Source organism: Euprymna scolopes, chromosome 26 (assembly GCF_053919585.1).
Source record: "Euprymna scolopes isolate OS-2025 chromosome 26, ASM5391958v1, whole genome shotgun sequence".
Classification (NCBI taxonomy): Eukaryota; Metazoa; Mollusca; class Cephalopoda; order Sepiida; family Sepiolidae; genus Euprymna; species Euprymna scolopes.
In genome coordinates, this window is record NC_136507.1 from 62,431,581 (window position 1) to 62,455,203 (window position 23,623).

Sequence of the window (23,623 nt, forward strand, 5' to 3'; positions counted from 1 at the left end):
GTTATTATATATTTTTACATTTTCGGAGACACTTGTTCATTTAAAAGAAATCATATTAAAACGTTAAAATTATATTTTTTATACAATAAATGTTTCGTTTTCGGAGACACGTGTTTATATTTGAGGTTCACAGAACGGCCAGTAGAAGGCGTTTCTCTTTCAAAGAACAGGGGCTGATAACTCGTCACACTCGACTCATACCACTGTCGTACAGAAGTGCCGTTTTTGTGTTTTAACTTATTTTAAAGTGTATATTTAATTCGAAATACAAGTGCTGAATTGCTAAGTTAGAATGACAACAAGATGGTCAACATGAGATGGCCATCTGGGAAGTTTCAGTGACATTTATTAGGTGGATTTCTATCAGCATTTTGTCTTATTTTCCGAGTTTTGAGCGATTATCGAGGCTCCCAAGATGACAGTCTCACGTTAGGGTATCTTGTTGTCATTCTAACTTTGCAACTATGATAAAACAATGAAACTTTCTTTCTCAGTGTACTTGAAAGAGTTCTTCAGCCAAAGGTTACTTGGGCCTTTGGTGCAGGTAACTAAAGGTTTGCAATAATGAGTTTTAATGAGTAAACATTTTATGACCATAAACAAATGCTTATATATAAGTTTTATTTATAGCATATTAGAAGAGATACAAATATATCAAAGTTTAACAGTAAGTATATTAAAGAAATAAAGATGTTTGGAATTTATTCATGCCACCTTTATGGATAGAAATTTTGCTTCACTTTATATAAGATAAATTAAGGTTAAGATATATATATATATATATACATATCGATCTCTTTCAGTAAGTATATTAAAGAAATAAAGATGTTTGGAATTTATTCATGCCACCTTTATGGATAGAAATTTTGCTTCACTTTATATAAGATAAATTAAGGTTAAGATATATATATATATATATATACATATCGATCTCTTTCTCGGTTGCCATTTCCAGGAAGAATAGATATAAACATCCATTATATAAATCTCACCTGTCTGTTTAAATGTATGTATGTTTGTATATCTGCCTAAAACTTTCGACAGAGGCGACGGATTTTCACGAGATCGGTATCGTTTTGAAACTCGACCCTTCAGATGACAAATATCGAAAAATTGGCTAAAAACATTAATTTCGTCACCCTCAACTAGGCACATTTCTACAAGGAGGGGTCGCTTTTTTCGCCGATATTTTCAAAAGTCATCTCCTCTTTTCGATTGACTAGCCTTAATTTAAACCTTCGCCACTTCTGGTTTGGCAATGGACGCAACAGCAAAAACGTCACGTTTTCTTTTTTTTCGCGTTCTTTTCCTTCTTCGTGGTATGGGTTTTTTTTTTGTTTGTTTTTTTGCTCAACTAACACCTCCAAACACCTGGGCAACACCGGGAACCCTGGCTAGTATGTATATATATATATATAAAAGTGAACTTGTCTGTCTGTTTGTGTGTGTGTGTACATTTCCCTATGCAAGAACTCTGTCAATTTTTAGTCTCCAGACTCAAAATTTGATATACAGGGTACTGAGATTTGGGAAAATCGATGTGATCGGGTTTCGGCCAGAAATTTGGCTGTTAAGGGGTCAAAGTTCAACGATTTGACCTTTGAGAACTCTACCAAACTCCTCCGACAATTTAAGGTCTAAAACCTTGACATTTTAGATATTGGTTCCTTGGACATGGATCTAACTTAATAACTTGATTTAAGCCTAAAACAATAAATATTAAGAGGTCATAATAGGGGTCAAATTTTTAAAAAATTACCATTTCTTTTTTTTTTTTTCTTGCTCAGCATACACCTCCAAAAACCCGGGCAACGCCGGGCCGAAATGCTAGTATATCTACTAAAGTGAACGTGTCTGTGTGTGTGTGTGTGTGTGTGTGTGTATACATTTCCCTATGCAATAACTGTCAATTTTTAGTCTACAGACTCGAAATTTGATATACAGGGTACTGAGATTTGGGAAAACTATGTGATCTGTTTTCGGCCAGAAATTAAGCTGTTAAGGGGTCAAAGTTCAACGATTTGACCTTTGAGAACTCTACCAAACTCCTCCGACAATTTTGGGTCTAAACACTTGAAATTTTAGATATAGGTTCGTTGGACATGGATCTAATTTAATAACTCAATGTGAGCCCAAAACAATAAATTATAAGGGGTCATAATAGGGATCAAAGTTAAAAAAATTGACCGTTTTTTTTTTTTTTTTTTTGCTCAGCATACACCTCTAAACACCCGGGCAATGCTGGGCCGAAATGCTAGTATATCTATAAAAGTGAAAGAGTCTGTCTATGTGTGTGTGTCTGTGTACATTTCCCTACGCAATAACTGTCAATTTGTTTGTCTACAGACTCGAAATTTAATATACAGGGTACTGAGATTTGGGAAAACTATATGATCTGTTTTCGGCCAGAAATTTGGCTGTTAAGGGGTCAAAGTTCAACGATGTGACCTTTGAGAACTCTACCAAACTCCTCCGACAATTTTGGGCCTACACACTTGAAATTTTAGATATAGGTTCGTTGGACATGGATCTAACTTAATAACTTGATTTGAGCCCAAAACAATAAATATTAAGGTCATAATAGGAGTCAAAGTTAAAAAAAAAAATTTACCATTTTTTTTTTTTTTTTGCTCAACATACATCTCCAAATACCCAAGCAACGCCGGGCACCCATGCTAGTATATATATATATATATTTATATATACGGCATAATCGCGTTGACAACGGTTCTCATCAGATCACTGAAGTTAAGCAACATTGAGCCTGGTTAGTACCAGATGGGTGACCATTTGGGAATTCTAGGCGCTGTATGTGCTCTCCGCTTATCTCGGCATTTGTTTCTGGTCGTTCTGTACATACACTTCACTTGCCACTTGGTATTTAACAATGTCAACTCAGGAGATGTGTGGTTGGAGATTGCGCACCTCTTGCCACAAAAATTTCATGTGCAAACACCTCTTTGTGGGTATCCATAGCCTGTCAAAGACTGAAGGAGTCTGTGTTTTTAGATACGAACAGAAGCTGAAAAGAATCGAATATTTTTTCGACCATAAATGCATACTCTTATATTGGATTTGAAACCTATGGTACCAATGTTTTTCTAACCTTCTGTAAAATTTATTAAATACATATGATGCTCTTCTATTGAATTTTTTCTTTACTATTTGCTGGAGTTCTTTCCCACAAACACCACACACATATATATGGCGGGTGACACCCAGAAATATGTATCCATGGATAACGTTTATGTATGTTAAAATATTTAAGAAAATATCTAAATAAAATAAATATTTGAATATTGAACAAATAAAAATAATAAAAAATAAAGAAAGAGTATGTTCCGTTAAAAAAGGGGAAGGTGACACAAAACAAAAAAGGGGAGGTAATTCCTTCACCACTTAGGAAGCGAAAATTAAATACAACTAAGCAGCATTCCAAAACTGTTTATATCGTTAATAAAAAATAATAGCAGATCTTATTTATATATCTATAAAAGTGAGAATGTATGTGTGAGGACACTTCTTAACCTATATACTCACTGAATTTTTAATCTACAGACCCGAAATTTGGTATATAGGGTATTCAGACATGTGTGAAACTTTTTAATTGGTTTTCATTGGGGAAAAAAGGGCTGCTAAGGGGTCAAAATTGAAAATTTAGCACTTGCGGCTCATCAAATTTTTATCTGTTTGTCAACTGTTTCATGACTGCGCATGCGCAATTAGTTCACATTATGTTAAGTAGGTTTGAAAACGCTTTTTTAAAGATTGCATCAAGCTGGCACAATGGTTATCACACTTGACTCACTGTGTTTAGGTTTTGGTTTCGATCCTTGCTTGAGTATTGTCTTTTTCACTTCCAAGAAATGAACTGTTTAGTAAAAGACATAATACTCGCATACTCGTCTCAGTTTATTTCCATTTTTTTTACTTAAATTCTTTTTAAAAAAATGGAAAATTAATGTTACGTTTAATATGGGGCAACGCTGGGTACATCTAATATATATATATATATATATATATATATATATATATATATATATATATATATATATATATATATATACATAAATATATTATATGGAAAAATGCGCGCATGAAAAGTAATATTCTTAAGATTTTATTAAACCTGGAAAAGTAAAGGACAAGAAATTCAACCTGAAAAAGTAAAGAACAAGATATTCTAGTAAAGTAAAAAATAAGAATTTTTTAGACTTAAAATATTGCAGCTAAAAATAAAATTTGAATATTGATAAATATTTTATTTATTATTTGCATATGTTGTTGTTTATTGTTGAGTTAGAAAGGGTGTCAGTCGCTGGATTGAACTTATTTCCCCCCCCCCCCATTATTTGCATATATTTATGTAGTGAAAATTGTTTGAATAAAATTAATTCATTAGTTAGTTAGTAGATGGAATTAATAATTTTATAATTGACATAAAAATTAATAATTTTATAATATCATAATTAGGATCATTTAATTCTTTCTAAGTCAACAATAAACAACAACATATGCAAATAATAAATAAAATATTTATCAATATTCAAATTTTATTTTTAGCTGCAATATTTTAAGTCTAAAAAATTCTTATTTTTTACTTTACTAGAATATCTTGTTCTTTACTTTTTCAGGTTGAATTTCTTGTCCTTTACTTTTCCAGGTTTAATAAAATCTTAAGAATATTACTTTTCATGCACGCATTTTTCCATATAATCCATGATTTTTCCAGGCATTGCTGTTGTATTAATATATAAATTTATAATATTTATTAATGATTGTCAAAAAAAATTAGCTCTCAAACACACATTTATGCAATATTTATCATTCAATCACAGTAGTTCCGAGCCAGGATCTCTACCGAGACCGCGGTTCATGAATTCGTGATCTGTATAGAGCGTAAACTAACAAAAAAGAAGATGGCACTAGGTGTCTTTTTAGATATCGTTGGAGCTTTTGACAACATACCCTTCAGTTGTATGTTCAAGTCGCTACGAGAACTCAATGTGCCACCAGTACTCATCCGATGGATTAAGTATATGGTGAGGCACAGAACAGTTCAAGTAGAACTACTGAGGGCAACTGTTAAAAGGGAAGTAGTTAAATGAAACCCCCAAAGTGGGATTTTATCACCTTTACTATGGAACTGTATGCTGAATCCTCTTTTAAAGGAGCTTAAAAATAGGAATATTTATGCCCAGGCTGATGCTGATGACATCGCAGTGCTGGTCGCAGGTTCAAAGCATCATTGGTCAGACGCATTGCCAAAATGGGACTACATTTTTCATCAAATGTGATAACGAAAAATTTGAGTTCATTCAAAGAATATGTATATCATAGAATTCACTAATATTTTTAATCGATAGACCATTTTTTGCAATAAAATCATAAGGAGAGTTAAAAAAAAAATAGTTATTAAAAAAAAAGTTCGGTTTTTTAATTATAAAAAAAAACGATACACGGGATTGAACCTAAAATCTTTCCACCAACCCCCGGTACTCTAACCGTTACGCTAACATGTCATATTGGCAAAATCGCAGTAAAAAATATTTATATACAAAAAAAAGTTATGCAAAATAAAAAAAAAGCGTTAGTCACTTATGTACTTACTCTCCTGTTTGTGAACCCACATATTTTGTTGCAACTTTTTTTCTACTGAACCAATTTTCGAAATTTTTTTTTTCAAAATGTAGCTAATGAGGTGTTCTATCCAACTATATGACCTGTTTGAAATTTGGTTGCGAACGGAATTAGTGGTGGGGGTTTGAATGTGTCTCGATTCATTCAATTTCGGACTTAAGCATATATTCAACCACTACCGTGGTTGAATGATATATATATAAATGATTTTATTTTAGTAAAAAAATTACTTAAATTGAATAAAATAATATTCTGCTCTGTTTTATTTAGCACTATCAACAACCTCGTTAAATTCAATGGTTTTTACTTTTGCATATTTTTAACCTGGAATATATATATATATTTATATATATATATACACACACACAAAGAGGAGAGAAAGAGAGAGATGGCGTAATATCATAAACGCCAATTGCAACTACTGTTCCGATCTTTTTGAATTTATCTAATCATGTCTATAACTTTTTATTTTCTTTTAAAATTAATGAGTTCTTATTCTTATGATGAGTCAAAGCGGAAAATATTTAAAAATTAACATAATTATAAGAATCTTTCTGCACTACGAAACAGGTGCTGTCAAAAATTGAACATTTTAACATGCTGAAAGAAAATAAATGGTAAGATGGACAACCATTTGTAATAAAAACTTTTTTGTCATATATTTGTATATGCTCTGTAATTACATCAAGCTTCATAAATAAAAAGTGATAGATAAAAGTTATATCGAGCTTTATGAATAAAAGGTGGAATATAATTGAATAAGCATATTTTCCCATAAACATTATATATTATGGCAGTATCGTTTAATTTCCTAGAGGTACATCCAATGAAACAACATGTGTTTACCAAAAAGTGCTCAATGAGTAAACAGAACAGGTATATTAAATTTATTTATACAAACATTGATGGCTACATATGTGCATACATGTTTCTGTAATCACCCGTGCTAGGGAGATTCCATCTTCAGGCCATGAATTATCTTCTGAGTTTTTCAAAGATAATTCCTGAAGACGTAATCTCTCCAGCACGGGTGATTACAGAAAAATGTATGCACATATGTAGCCATCAATGTTTGTATGAATAAATTATATATATATATATATATATATATATATATATATATATATATATATATATAGAGAGAGAGAGAGAGAGAGAGAGAGAGAGAGAGAGAGGTTGACAGAAAGATACAACTAGTTGTTTATAAATGAAAATAACTGACGAGAATAAGCTGAAAGCAAATCCTCTTAACAGATTAAACAGCACATTTTGATATCGGCTTATTTATTCAGAATCACAAAAACGAAATAAAAAAAAAAAAAGGAGTTAAAAAAAAAAAGAAGTTGTCAATTTCCAAAACAGGTGCAAAACAAAACTGATGATTTTTTGTCAATGGCAGACGAGAGAGGATTACTTTATTGATTTTCATCTACATCATATTTTTAGTGTAGACCTAATCATGTGTCAACGATCAATATATGAGTGTGACATGTATGTGTTGGGTAACTAAATGAGGGCTTCTGGTATTCTTTAATCTAAGGCCTGGAGGCCACTCGAGGATAAGGGTTAATGAGTGTATGATAGTCAATGGGATGATATTGTAGTAATCGTTAGTAGTGAAAATTTGGTAAATTGGATTACTTAAGGGGATGGCTCATCAAGAACTTTTCATGTTGGACTTGAAGACGACCATGTTGTAGTCAGTTGGAAAGCAGGAAAACGGAACAGAGTTCCACAGGCGTGCCGTTCTAAGAAAGAAGCTTTGTTCATGGAAACTATGTTTAGGTACAGATAAAGAGTGGGGGAAATTATTGATAGTGGTTTTAGCTAGACGAGTGTTTTCGTGAAAGTCAGGCCAGCATGGATCATAGATTGGAGCTCAGATGAGCACTTGCAATGAGAATCCTGACAAAGTAGAGACAGGCTTGTAACGTCTCTTTTGTAGGAAAGAGGTTCCAGGGAAGAGAAAAGGGCATCTCACACTAGGCTACAAAGTCTATTTTGAACTCTTTCAAGGCAGGATAAACTGCTTCTAGCAGCTCCTGCCCAGATGTGACAACAGTACTTCATCTTTGGACGTACTTGGCTCTTATACAGGTAGAGAATTGCATCAGCAGTGAAATTTCTGAGAACTTTGACAGAAGCATAATGAAACAAAAAGAAAAGCAAAAGAAGAAGAACTGCTGTTTCTTAATCAAAATATGTCCATCTAATACTTATTGTTAACTAGTTTTTGATCTTGAAGTGATTATTATTATTTTATCTCCTTACATCAAGTGGCTTTATGCCTTGTCTGGAGAGATTTCCATTAAAAAATAAAATACAGACTTTGACACCAATTGAATTTAAACATTATATGACTTTAATTTAATTGACTTCTTTCATATAAAACACTTCTAATGATAGAGACCTACTCTAGTTAGGGGAGAATACACATAGCTTTTATGAGAGAGGTCATAATCACTTAGTTACATAAAATATTGTTAGAAGTGTCAAAAATAAAGGAGTCAATATGTTTGTGATTCGACTCCAAAACTCTGGTATTTAAAAAAAATTTTTTTTGCAATATCAGAAAAAAATGTGATGCTTCCGGTCATCCATTAAATTATTTGAATCAGAAAAAAAAAAGCAAGTTTTCAAAGCCAGGTAAATAGGTATTTATTTCCTTCCCACTGCAAAAAAAATGTGACACAACGTCGGAAGGTGGGGAGAGTCAGACCAGCGCCCCTAAAGGAAAAGCATTGTCTTTTAAAAATTGCCTAGGCAGTCTCATCTGCGTTCACTAAGCAATAAGCAGACTCCATCCAAAAAACGGGAGGCAACGACCTGAGAAGGTGGATCTCCTAGGACTACCCAGAACCATATCTCAGCATGACAGATGCAAGGTCATTCCCTACTCAAAAATAGCCCAAACTGTCAGACTGTGTCAAGAATGTATTCTCAAGAGACATAAATATAACCAAGTTAGGTAAGTATAAGACCAAGTTAATATAAAACTATGACAAAAATCGAAAATTAATCTCTTTCTGCTCGCTAATATATATATTTTCTCTCAAAAGGTTAAATAGCATTGCTACCTATATTGATATTCCCTTTTGTTTATAATGGACTATTCCAATTTTTATTTATTTTTTATTATGTTAGATTGTTAATAAACAGAGTGAGAGAGTAATAGATATTGTATAGGATAAGAGATGGGGAGGGGAGTATGGGTCAAACAACAAATTGAGAAAGGGTGAAAGTGATAGTAACCGACAGTTTACTTGGTGAGTAAATTGAAAATGATTGCTCATCAGAATAATTATTAAAATAGATTTTGTTTTTCAAACATAACTCAATTCCAAAACTAAAGAATACCTTTAGCATGTAGTTTGTGTGATCAAAAGAAAATATCCTTAGAAAGACAAACATTGATTAACTCAGCTGTAGTATAATAAAAGATAAAGATTTATTGAGAAAAACTCAAAGTATGACTGACCAACTTACTTAGCAATGTACAAGGAAATGAACGGAAGTTCAAACAGGCTTTTGCAATAATAGAAAAGCACTGGTTGTCTTGGATTTAACCGTAACACTGGAAATATATGCCATCAATGGCATCTAGATAAACAAACAAATGCATTGCACAGGCATATGTGATAAAACAAGGTGTAAACTATAAGAACTCATTGATAGCAAAGAGAAGGGTGTCGCTGGCCACAACACACAATAAAAACTAAGAATATGTACATACAGGTGTGGGTGTGCCACAAATTATAAAGCAAGAAAAAAGAAAACAAAACATTATTTAATGAATATTCAATTATAAACAATGCAATAGCTGATTCATAGAGTTGGGTGCAATTTTTATTGTGGATCAGTTTAATAGCTGTACTCTTAACTATTGAAAGTGTGGTTAAAATCTGTCATGTGAGAGAACAGAGCATTCTTTTAATAGCTTTTTTTTTTAATGCTTGCATATCCTTTTTCTTTCAACTTCCCCTGAGCTATGTTCATGTTCCGTCCTTTCTCCTCTAGGATCCTCCAACCACTCTGTAGTACCAGTTAAGATAAAAATGAAATGTAATAAGTCCCCAGACGTACCCCTCCACCGTACTGTATACCGATACTCCATGGCTGACTGGGATAGCTTCCGTACATTTATATCTGATCTACCTCTGCATTCCATGTTTAAAAAGGATGTGTCCTCTATAGTATCAGACCTGACCGAATGGTTAATTGTAGGTATAGACCGATTCATACCATTTAAAAAATTCCAACAAAAACCTACCAGCCAGCCATGGTTCTCCCCAGAATGTGCTGCTGCCATCGCGCACAGAAATCACTTTTTCCATAGCTACCAAAGTAATAGATGCATTGAGACTAAAGCTGCTTTCAGGAACACCAGCAACCACTGTAAAAGAGTAATAAAAAATGCAAGAGAGCTATATGCCCAGTCTGTTAAATCCAAAGTAGCTGATCAGCGGCTTGGTTCCCACCAGTTTTGGCAAATAACAAATAGGATTCTGAACAGAAGTGTGCGTTCTATCCCAAGCATTATCAATGGACCACAGGTCATCTCGTCAGCTTCAGACAAGGCCAAACTATTTGCCAAGGACTTTGCAGCTAATTCTACCCTATGCGACGAAGGCCATCAACTCCCCATATTTTCTCCTATAACACAGAACATGCTAGGTAACATACAAATATCTGTGCATGAGGTTGCCAAGCTAATCAAGAACGAAACTGTTTAAACTTTGCCTTAAGGAGAAGTGCTTTCCAACACCCTGGAAAACCTCATCAGTATGCCCTGTATTTAGGAACTCAGGTGATGTCATCTCCCTCTCAGTACAGACCAATAAGTCTCCTGTGTGTCATGAGTAAGTTGCTGGAATCTATATTAAATAGAGAAATAGTCAACCACCTCAGCAGAAATAACCTTCTTAGTGACACGCAATATGGTTTCCGTTCTGCAAGATCTAACGCAGATGTGCTAACGGTTATATCTCATAGTGAATCTCTTGACAAAGGCTTCCTTTCCAGGGCAACTGCTCTTGACATATCAAAGGCCTTCGATAAGGTTTGGCATAAAGGCCTACTATACAAGATTTCCAGCTACGGTATAACTGGAAATGTTTTCTCGATCATTAAATCATTTCTCTCTGATAGGCTCATAAGAGTAGTGGTTGATGGACAAAAATCAGAGGCCTGCGATATTAATGCTGGAGTCCCTCAAGGGTCCATCCTGGGCCCAACTCTCTTCCTGATCTCCATCAATGATCTCCCAAAACACATACTTAAATCATTCATTGACATCTATGCTGATGACACAACCATCTACGGCAACACATCAAAGGCTGTAAATGACAAAGCTCTCTCTGATTCTTTCTCCTCTGATCTCGAACGAGTGGTTCAGTGGGGGAAGACGTGGCTGGTTACCTTTAATGCATCTAAAACCAAACTCCTATCTTTACATCACCAACGCTCTGATCCCCATCTGGCATCAATTGGGATGGATGGCTCTTGTCTAGGAGAAGCCCCATGTTTTGACAAGCTTCTGGGCTTGACCTTCACCCCTGATCTGGAATGGAACACGTACATCAAGTCTGTTGCCAAGGTCGCTGGAAAGATGGTGGGATCCTTCTACCGCTCCAGAAGATATCTCACTACTGACGCAATTCTCTATCTATATAAAAGCCAAGTACGTCAAAGGATGGAATACTGCTGCCATATCTGGGCAGGAGCTGCTAAAAGCAGCCTATCCTGCCTTGACAGAGTACAAAATAGACTTCGTGGCTTAGTGGGGGATGCCCTTTTCTCTTCCCTGCAACCTCTCTCCCACAGAAGAGACGTTGCAAGCCTATCCTTGTTTTATCGTTATTTCCATGGCAGGTGCTCGTCTGAACTCCAATCTCTGGTCCCCCTTCGCCAATCTTTTACAAAAAACACCCGTCTAGCTGAATCCACTGTCAAAAACCTTCCCCACTCTTTATCTATGCCTAAATCAAAATGTAGATTCCATGAACAAAGCTACTTTCTTAGAACTGCACGCCTGTGGAACTCTGTTCCGTCTGCCTGCTTCCCTCCTGACTACAACTTGGATGTCTTCAAGTTCAACGTAAATAAATTCCTGATGAACTGCCCCCTTAAGTAGACACTTTAAATATCCACACTAACGTACTGTACTTACAATAACCTTATCCCTGAGTGGCTTCCGGGCCTTGATAAGTGGTGACCACCTTGTAAAACAAAAATAAAAAATATCCTCTATGCAAGTTACATTAAGATTCTCTAACGTAGTTTTTGTGCCATGCTTTAGGGAATTAAATACCAACATTTTTTTTTACTCACATTCATTCCAAACAAGGCATATTGCTATTTTGTTGTAAGGGGTTACTATTTGGGACTATGCTTAGGGAAGATGAACAAGATGTTGATTTACATTACATTTAAACTTCTACATATCAGTACAGTCAAGGAAGCAGGTAGAAGAAAAGGAATTCCAAAGTCTAGCTGTTCAATGGAAGAAACTATTAAGAAAGCTTTCTGATGTTTCAGGACCTCAATAGTGAACGGATGTGATTTTGTTGCTAAGCAGGTTTGTTGCATTTTGAATTGTTTGGTTTGAGTTGATCTTTTAACAGCACATCAACCCTTTTTGGGTTATTTTAATAAGACAAAATAACTATCTGGAGTCAAAGCAAGTTTTAAAACTGATTCTGGAGTTGAAAATATGATTTTATTCAGCCGACTCTACCTCTGTTGCCTAGAGATAATGGAAAATTAGTTATTTTTCCTAAACCTTTTCCAAATCTTCGAGAGGGAATTGCTGGTTTATTGTCAATCATCTGAACCATTCTTACTGGTGAATGGTGAGGAGTCCGATCTAGTCTATTTATATAATTATCCAGAAACTCTCTTCCACACACTTTTTGAAGGAGATGATTTTCCCCCATGTTAAAATGATTTTATGGCTAACCTTGCTACAGTGGGAAGTGAGTAAATAATCAATAACGCAAACTAGTCTGATATGTTTTCATCGAGGATGGAGAGGGGAGGGGATAAGTGACAAAGACATAAATAATAAATTAAAAATGAGAGAATAAGTTTTTTTATTCCTTTTAATTTTTCTGCCCATAAATTCTTTTTGTTTGTTTAAATAATAGGTTCTCAATAAATGGGGGGAGGGGGGTAAAATTTACCTCCATGGATGGTTCTCTGGGGATGAATTTTCAACCCATTTATAGTTTTACATTTTTGTTTTTATTTACAGAATTTGGAGCTCATCATGAGTTTAAAAAAAAAAAGAAAATATGATCATTCATATATCAGGGCTCTGCATTGTGGGTGAAAGTCGCATTTGTGAGTGATTTTTCAAAGTGTTGACTAGAAATAATGAAACGCTTATCTTTTGGCGATTGTATTTCTTTCACTGACAATCTTCCAAAGCTCACTACTGAGTGAAAAATATCTTTTCAACTTTTTTTTTTAATAAAACGAACAAAATTAAATTATTAAAACAATAAAAGTTTAATAGAACACTATACTCTTTTTTTTTTTTAACGAAGGCTGTTTAAAATAACATCTGAAGAAATTAGAATGCTTATACCTTCAAGTATCAACATAAAATTTGTTGTGTATTTAGAATTACACTTATTAAAAAATATACAGAAAAATATTTATGATGTACATACTTGTCACAGAACAAAGATGTCATATTCTAAAATTCATATGGGTTTCGCTAGTAACTTTTCTATTTGGCTAGTAAACGAAAATATTTAGTTGTCAAAGGTCAACTAAAAGATAAATTTGTCCATAGAGCCCTGTATATTGAACATAGATTCACATCCATCATCATAAATGGAGAAGAAAGACCCCAGTGTGTTATTTGTAGTAAAGTTTTGACAAATGATTCTATGAAACCAGCAAAGATGAAGCAACATTTGCAAAAAGTTCATCCTCATCACAAAGACAAGAACAAAAATTTTTTTTTCGAACATCATGGGAATGCTCTCAAAAAAGATGAAGTTGTTTTCAACAGAAGATTTCAAAGAAAACCCAAAAGCTTCGTATGTTATAGCATTTGAAATAGCAAAGCAGTGCACTTTTTAAGACAGGCAATCTAGGAAATAAGGGTGGGGGGGGTGACATTTTTACAAATGGTGAAAGGGATGCATGGGCCAAGTAAGGTTGAGGAGCCCTGGTTTAAATGATCTCAAGCTTTTAATACAAGCGAAATTGGTCGATATTTACCATTTCAAATTTGTTCCGATACTGTTTTGATAATAGGAATTTATTTTACCATATGTTTATATAGCAGACAGGATCCACCTCATAAGCATGAAAAGAATTTCTTTTTCGCAATAAACTTTTTTTTTTTTTTTTTTTTTTTAAATATAATCTTGTCTTTACTGCTTAAGTTTTAGGGTCTAAGTCTATAGTTCAACCTAAATAAAAAAATTTAAAAAAATACATCTGGCATCAATTGAAATAAATAGCTATCGTCTTGGGGAGACCTCATGTTTTGACAAGCTTCTGGGCTTGACCTTTACTCCTGATCTGAAATGGAACACGTATATCAAATCTGTTGCCAAGGCCGTTGGAAAAATGATGGGATCCTTCTATTGATCCAGTAGATATCTCACTGCTGATGCAATTTTCTATCTATATAAGAGCCAGGTACGTCGAATGATGGAGTACTGTTGCTACATCTGGGCAGGAGCTGCTAGAAAGGACTTATACTTCCTTGATAGAGTTCAAAGTAGACTTCGTAGTCTCGTAGATGTCCTTTTCTCTTTCCTGCAACCTCTTTCTCACAGAAGAGATGTTGCGAGTTTGTGTCTGCTTTATTGTTATTTTCATGGAAAGTGTTTGACTGAGCTTCAATCTATAGTCACGCCTTGCCAAACTTTCACAAGAAACACCCGTCTAGCTGAAAACATTATCAATAATTCCCCACACTCTTTATCTGTGCCTAAACCTAAAGATAGATTCCATGAACAAAGCTTCTTTTTTAGAACTGCACACCTGTGGAATTGTCTTCAGTTTCCTTGCTTTCCAGCTGACTACAATATGGTTGTCTTCAAGTCCAATGTAAACAAGTTTTTGATGAGCCGTTCCACTTAACAAATTTACCGAGTTTCCATTACTAACGATTACTATATTGAATAATTGATTATTGTACACTCTACTCTTAACCCTTATCCTCGAGTGGTCTCTAGGCCTTGATAAGTGGCGATGCCTACGTAAAAAAAAAAAAAATTATGATGTATATACCCATCATGGAACAAAAATGTCATGTTCCAAAAACCATGTAAATTGATCAAGTACTTTCTTTTTATATAAAGAAAATCATTTTTAAACGAATTAATGTGAAATTGTTGAATTACAAGGCTTATCACGCAAGTTTGAATTATTGTGGAGTTATCTGCCTTTGTTTTTTGTTTTTTTTTAAATGGCGATACAAAACAGTTCTTTTTTGCTTTACACATTTGAAAAAAATTTTTTTATTTAGCTTGAACTGTGAACTTGCACCAGTTTTAGCAACCAAAAGAATTTTTTTTATCTAGATTTTATTGAGGGTGTGGGTGGAGGGAGGGATTGCATGCCGCAAATATTGCATTGAAAAAAGTAAAAAAAAATGAAATCGCTTTCTAAATATAGGAAAAAAGAAAGAAAGTGAAAACGCTTTGTTTTTTTGTTATGCCTAACAACAATTCGTATCCAAGACGGCCTCTGGAGGTATGTACAATAAACAAAACAACACAAAGAGAAAATATAACACTTTAAAAATTACATAAGCAACCAGTAGACACAGAGTCATTAAACTGGGGAGGGGAGTAAGGAGGGGGGATCAGTTGGTCTTCTACCCGTTATCTTATCCTTAATTAGATGCATTTAGATGCATGTATACGGACATTGTCATCCATCGCATTCATACTTGCAGTCACCAAAATACCACATTCACTCTGTGGTTTTCTGTACTTGAAAAGTATCTCCAGCACTTTAAAATTTAAACATATTCATAATTTCATTGATGGATGGGGCTAGCGGTGGCTTTGGACCCCTCCCCCCCCCCAAAAAAAAACAAAAAACAAAAACATTTTAAACAAATTAAGGTGAGATCAATTTGGAATCATTTAGTAGGGCCTGCTCAATCTTTGAAAGGATAATTTGGTTCTTTTACGGCATATCAACCCTTTTTGGGTGGTTTAATGTTGAAGTCGGTAATTTTAGAAAAAGTTTTTATGCTTCAAGTTGTTTACATCTTCAAATATGTATTCATAGTCAAGAATGAGAGTTCAATAGTTGTTTTAATTTGAATAAAATAAAATACGCATCAAGTGTGCTTGAAAACCAAATCACAATGTAATATTAGGAAAATAAACAAATATTTTACTTGTTTGAAATTTATAACAAATATATTTTGGAGGTAGACTCCATCTTCAGTGTGTTGTTTTGTTTCTGTTTTTTTTTCTTTTTTCTTCCTTGTCATGTTGTAAATTTGGAGAAAGAATCGTGCGTTGTATCTGGTGGTTGTATTTTGAAATGTTTGAACTGTGCGTAGGTAAATTTCAAACAAGTAAAATATTTGTTTATTTTCCTAATATTACGTTGTGATTTGGTTTTCACGCGCACTTGATGCATATTTTATTTTATGCATTCATAGTGTTTGGTTTGGTTATTTTGCAGAGAAAAATTGTTGCTTTCAGCTTTGCAGAACATGATTGAGTTTTGCAAAGGAAAATCAAAAACAACATCAATGTTTAGTGCATTTCAGGTCAGGATTGGTTGGTTGGTTGTTTTTGTTTTACGGCATATCAACCTTTTTCAGGTTATTTCATGCCGAATCTAGTTATTTTGAGGAACGATTTTTAATGGAGTATATTTGTTTTTTTAAGTCAGATTCTATTTAACCCATAGTTGGGACTCTAACAGGTACTACCACTCCGGGTCAGAGTGGACCTGGGAGCAATGGCAATTAAAGGGTGGCTCCACACTCCCTAAGGCCCGCAAGGTGGTGCCTCACCATCGGATATAGTTTTAGGTCGTATCCAGGACCTTTAGGTCAGGAAGCCAGTATCTTCAGACAGCCTGATCAGAATGTAGGGGGGAAAAATGTCCATTGTTTTCAGGCTAACACTGAAAAGAAGCAGGTTGACCTCTAATGAGACTGGGGATTCTTGAGTGGAACAAAAAAAATATTACTGGGTCATAATATAAAAAAATGCTGAAAGAGGAATGAAAGATATTTTTAGGTAATTAATTCCTATTTCAGTAACATAAATTATTTAGTTGAAAGAACACACAGTCGTGCCGGCTTATTTTTGTCTCTTTATTTACAACAAAGACGTTTGCTCTTAGTATTAGCAGCAACAGCAGGAACACTTCTTCTTTTAATGAATAAAACATATGCAAACGATGAGACATACGAAACAAAACTGACTCCCAAGCAAAAAAACAAAAAAAAAAAAACTACCTTCTTTTATTCAACCAATTTAGACTTCCAACAGTGCTAAAATTGACATAATTATGCTCACCTCGTACTTAAATGGTTCTAGATTCACATGCCAGTTTCCTTAAAGCAGGTACATGCTAACCATGGCCACTTATTTCTCTGTCTCTCTGCATGGTTATCACAAAGAAATCTTGGAGAGCTCAGTAAATTGAAATCGTGAAGACAGGACTCTCTTGCATACCACTAAGAGTTAAATAAATGCGATACTTGATACTGATCCAGAACTTGACCATCAGCATCTTCTTGGAGGTTAAGGTAAACTGCTGGAAGATGCAGACACGATTACCCAAAAAAAAAAAAAAATTGTATTATTCAGATTCTTTCGACTTGTCCTCATCTTGAGTTTTATTTTCACAACGTTTTGGATGATATAACTTCTGACCTTCTTCAGGTGTATCTTATTGAATTTGTGAACCTTGTGAAAATAACACTGAAGATGAGAACAGTAATCTAAAGAATCCAAATAATATGAATTATCAATCTTCATCTCAAAAATTCACAAACGTAAAGTTTGGTTAATAATCTGAGAAATTGTTAATCAAAAATATTTCGATTAAAGTTTGTACGTTTGGTTTAGAGATTTTACATATTGCTACAAGTTTTTTGGGTTTTTTTACTTTCATCCCTCCCTTTTTTAAACTATGCAGGTTTGTTTTACCAAATTCTTTTTAAATAGGATTTTGAAAATTAAATTTAATCATTTCATTATTAATTGAACCAACCTGCTATAAATCTATAACAAATTATGATCGCCATGAAAACAAGTAGAGCAATAGGTCCCCACCACGTGCAGCTTTTTCAACAGCCTAGTAATATTAATGCCGTGTCACACCAGGGACCAACATTGTTACATATTTGCTGTAGCCGGTTCCTCAGAATGCAATTGTCCAGTCTATATAAATGTTAACATCTACTTTTGTCATTAGTACAAATATATACACACACTGACAGTGAAGTAAAAAAAATCACAACACAGTGTATCTACAAAAATAAATTACTTTTATTTCACACCAACAAATCAACTTTTGATGATAAACTATTACTCTGTGTTTTGACGTTTCTGGAAGGCATGTGAGATGGGGAGGGGTGTGATACATGGTTGTGTCAGATGTCGGGTGGTGAAGAAATGGTGATGCAGCCTCGCTCTCTCTCTCTCTCTCTGACCGACTGACTGCCTTTTTCTCAGTGACAATTTTATTTATCAAAACATTCTTTTCCTATTGGAATGCTTAATATTTCCTTTGTTTATTGTTTCAAACTTTGGCCAATATTCTCTCACATATTTTGGGGTCAAATTATGCATTCTGTTAGACAATGGTGGAAAGTCCTGAATTTTTCACATAGAATCCATTTGCATGTGTGCACCCATCAAATGTTTTTTTCTTCCTGGGGTTGCCTGCCAATATCTAACAATATGGCTTGGCTTTATAAGCACCTCTCCATCACCACTATTTGTAGAAACACTTTGAGCCTACTCTCAGCCTGCCGAGCCACCAGAACATCCGATGAAACTTATATTCACATGTTGGTTTCAAAAAAGGTCATTTTTATTAATTATTATTTGCCTCACCATTTTTCTTCTCATATTCTTTTTTAGTTAATTATTTAAGGTGTGTTATGACATTTCTGAGATGCTATTGACGTTTTCCCATTTTTGATTAATAGTTCTTATTCTTGTTTGTGATTTACTTTTTAGTGTATACAATTTTAACTGTAAGTTTAGTTTGTTGAGTAACTTTTTATTTAATAAAAAAAAAATAACTATGAAAAAATACAAAAAACAAAAGAAAATTTGTTGTTATAAGTTTTGTTATTTTATAGCAAGTTGTTGAACTACTGCTGCTGAAACCCTTCAGCTGCTGGGCTCAGTCCACTTGACTGTGAGCATCAAAGTTGCACTTCAGGAGGTAGTATTTAGTTCTCTCCCAATGCAAGAACTGTTAAACCAGGGGCGGAAAGTGGGATTGAGAAGTTAGTGCCCCTGAGGATGGACACTCTGACCTGCTAAATGTGCCTGGACAGCCCCGTCATCATTCCTAGTAAGGGCGCCTTAGGCGATTAGCAATAAACTAACCCATTCTCAAAGAGAACTGCACAGAACTAACCTCTCACTGCAAAATCAGCTACTGAAACGCTGCAGATAAGCAAACAAATAACTAATATTAATTCTCAACCGTACTTCTCACAGTCAAAAATGTTTTCGATTTTCATTGACTATGTTTATATTAATTTCTGTTCGAAAGCAAAAGACTGTTGTTTTTGCTTATTTGTAAAAACCAAATTTTGTGCATATTCCCTTGATTGTGATAAAAATAAAACGGAAGTTGTTAAGCACGCATGTGCAGGGTGACTTCAAGAATTGTCAGTCATGTGTCTGTTTCTGCCGTTTACTAAAATGAAGGCGGTGATTTGACATAGGTGATATTGAATTTTCTCACCCACACGCCTCTATTCCGAATTTGTGGCCATGGACCGCCATCAGTGAACCGTTTCTCTTGTCCCAAACAGTTATAAACAATGTTTCAAGTGTAATGTAAATTGTTTTATTCTAAACTGATCTAAATGAGTGCACACTAAAAATAGTTATTTTTTTAAGTTTTTTTTTTTTTTTTAATTTGAATTCTTCCATTTTTATTTGATATTTAATTTTCACTTTAAATTCTTCCCAAATTTCTAAAAAAAATTATTCCAGCTAACCATAACTTTTAAGTCTTTTTTTTTTTTTTTTAATTTGAATTCTTCCATTTTTATTTGATATTTAATTTTCACTTTAAATTCTTCCCAAATTTCTAAGAAGAATTATTCCAGCTAACCATAACTTTTAATTATAAAATTTTTCTTGAAAAAGAATTTATGTTACTTCTCTTTTCTTTTCTAATTATGACAGTTTGGTGCAGGCGAAGCAGCTTATTGATGGCAGTCAACAGTCACAAATACGGAATAAGAATGAGTGAGCGAGAAAATTTAATATCATGTTATAATTGGGCTAGAAAACATGGTGCATGTCCAAAGTTCAACCTAATTAAAAACAAAAACAAAAAAAAAAGAAAAATACAAAAATCGTTACGTACCTGTCATGCAACAAAAATGTCATATTCCAAAAATCACATGGTAGTTTAAAAATCAGTTAAAATCAAGTTACATCCATCTGTGTTTACATTCTTCATACACTGATATTTGGGTATTATTTTACTTTAAGGCCCATCTCACATTCGTACATAACAAAATATTGTTTTTGTAGATTTCGGTGTGCTAAAAACGAATCTGCAAACCGTTTCCGTCGCAAAAAAATAGTTTCCATGATATAAAGAAAGTACTTTTTCGAAAAGTGGGTGATCACTTTTCCATATAAATTTAACTTAAAATAAGCATCCACTTTCTGGACACCTGAAACAGGGGGCATTTTTTTGTGTGTTTATTGGCTAAAGTTTTTTGTTTGATTTCTTTCGCATGGTATTAACCACTGAATTTGGGACTCTTTTCCATTTCATAGCCTAGCCTTTGTTTATGCTACGTGCGAGCATAAACGAAGACTTTTAAATGTGTACTCGCGTACCAAACTGCCCTGTCACAGTGTAATATTGGCGAAAAATTAAAATTCGATGAAAAATAAGTAGTTTTCCAAATATTAAACCATGTAATTCTATATGTTATCAGGGGTGGCCATTTTGTACGCGCATGTTGTTTTTCGTCAAATTTTAATTTTTCGCCAATATTACACTGTGATAAGGCAGTTTAGTATGCGAGTGCACATTTAACAGTCTTTGTTCATGCTCGCGTGTAGCGTAAACGAAGGCTAGGCTGTGAAATGGAAAAGAGTCCCAAGTTTAGGGGTTAATGCGCTTGCGCATACAAAAAATGGCCAGCCGTGATAACATAGAATTACATGGCTTCATATTTGGAAAACTACTTGTTTTTCGTCTAATTTAAAATTTTCGCCAATACTACACTGTGATAAGGCAGTTTGGTACGCGAGTGCACATTTAGCAACCTTTTTTTATGCTTGCGCGTAGCGTAAACGAAGGCCGGGCTGTGAAATGGAAAATAGTCCCAGACTTAAGGGGTTAATACCATACAAACGATAAATTTGCGACGGAAACGGTTACCATATTCTTTTAAAGCACACCGAAAACTACAAAAAAAATTTTTTTTCTATACGAATGGGAGACGAGCCTTAAAGTAAAATAATACCGATTTTTCTTTATTTATTAATTTCCTCGTGTCTTTATTGAAAGATGAAAACACAAAAAAAATCGAAAAAACCTTTTCGCCAATAAACACTAAAAAGAAAATGCCCCCTCTCTCAGGTGGCCAGAAAGTGGGTGCTCATTTTAAGTTAAATTTACATCAAAAAGTGATCACCCACTTTTCGAAAAAGTAATTTCTTCATATCATGAAAACTATTTATTTTTTTTGTGGCGGAAACGGTTTGCAGATTCGTTTTTAGCACACCGAAATCTACAGAAACAATATTTTGTTATATACGAACGTGAGACGGGTCTTAATGTAAAATTTTACTGATATTTGTGCTTCACGATGAATGCTCTGGAGAAGTCACTGATTAATGTTTACTAGTTTTAAAATATTACTATTATGAAAAACAGCCAAGTTTGCTTGCATATTCAAACATTTGTAAATATTAATCAGACATGACTTTTTCAGGGCATTCAATGTGAAGTACAAATATCAGCTGACAAAGGAGGTAAACAAAGACAGATGGAACTTAATTTTAACCAGAAAATCATTTTTTACGATTTTTAGCAATTTTAATAATAAATTGTAGCCATTACAAGGTTGATTCTTATCTGTGTAGTTCGAATTGAGTTGTTGCTCTTTATTTAAAACAACATAGCGGATCCAAACCATGTCTCGTTTCCTAATAAAATTTGATTTTCTTAGTTAAAAAACTACTTGATCAATTTACATGATTTTTGGAATATATTTTCGTTCCATGACGGGTACATACACCATAAAGTTTTTTCTGTATTTTTTTTAAGGTTGAACTTAATTACACAAAATAAATGGTACTTCTACAGAATTCAAAACAAACTTTTTTTTTTTAACCTTTAGCTTTGTTTTAGGTAAAGGTTTGCAAAAGTCAGTTTGTTTTGGTTCAATTATGTAAAAGAGTGTTTGTTATTAAGATATAGTCGACAGGTCGAATTTTTTAAATATGTGGTTTGAAGCAAAAACAACAGTACTTAATTGTCATGTCGAAAATAGGAATATATCCAAAAATTACGAAAATTCATCGAGTAGAATAACTGTTCTTGTATTTTTAGTAAAAAAAAAAAAAAAAAAAGAAAAGTCTATCGCTATTGGGTAAAAGAAAACGTTGGCCCTGAAAAGTGAGATAAGTATGTCCCCGTGTATTTGCAATTTTCAAGGTGTTCACATCCAAGGAAATGCCATTTCCCCCAATTTTTCATAAAAATTACTTTTAACTATAAATAATTTTCTACGCAATGAATTTTCGTAATTTTTGGATATATTACTATTTTCGGTAAATTTTTACTTGCTTTCCACCTTAACAATCACTTTTAAAATGATGAATTTTGCAGGTTTTCGAGTATGCTGAAAACGAATATCGCACCCGGATATTAAGTAATCTAATTCCCTATGTTATAAGTGGTGGGGCCCACCACCACTTATAACATAGAGAATTAGATTACTGGTGGGCATTGGTGTTCGCGCAAGCGCGCATATTTTTGGCATAATCGAAAACCTATAAAAGGCGTAATTTTAAAGGTGATTGTTAAGTTGGAAAGCAAGTAAAAATTTACCCTATTTTCGACATGACAAGTAAGTAGTGTTTTTTTGCTTAAAACCACATATTAAAAAAATCGACCTGTCGACTATTTTAACAAGCACCAAAAATTTCTTTACTGGATTTTATCGGGTTGAAAGAGGCTGAGGGTTAAATACAAACACCAAACATTTATAAAATTATATTTATTTATTGCGGACTATTATTCTCACCTTTTATTAGTAGTTAGAATAATAGTCCGCAATAAATAAATTGATATAAATAATACTAATTAAAATAATTTATAAAATTATATTTTAGGCTATCTTGAAGACGATGACTCCAAAAGAGGTCGCCATATTTTAACTATTAGTTTTGTTTGTTTTTCATAGCGATAACAAGTTAGCCTTCGGGCCAAGATCAAAGTCTAGTATCTGTTCTTTAGATGCTGCTGCAGTGCTGCACTGCTGCACTTCAATTTCTTGTTCTCTCTCAGTGAAGGAGAAATCCTTCACGACCGAGACGATTTTTATTTTTGTTCCTTTCTCCACGTTAAAAAACGACCCTGGTGTCCAACTCTGTCCCGTGGGATAGGAACAAGTTACATTAGTCCACCGTGCAAATTAATTTTGTATGCTCGTTTAGTGTTTTTTTTTGGGGGGGGGGGCATTTTGCATTATAAACAATGAACCGGAAAAGTGGCCAAAACACACACACACACACAAAAAAAAAAAACAAAA

General features: G+C 33.9%; 1 protein-coding gene and 1 pseudogene across 2 annotated transcripts in view; one reads left to right on the plus strand and one right to left on the minus strand.

Annotated features, from left to right (window-relative positions):
- The window catches only part of LOC145248115 (ADP-ribosylation factor-like protein 3), a 74,791-nt gene that overhangs the window by 26,440 nt on the left and 24,728 nt on the right, over window positions 1–23,623 (minus strand). The gene's annotated exons all lie outside the window — the stretch shown is intronic.
- LOC145248396 (5S ribosomal RNA) lies at window positions 2,701–2,815 on the plus strand (annotated as a pseudogene).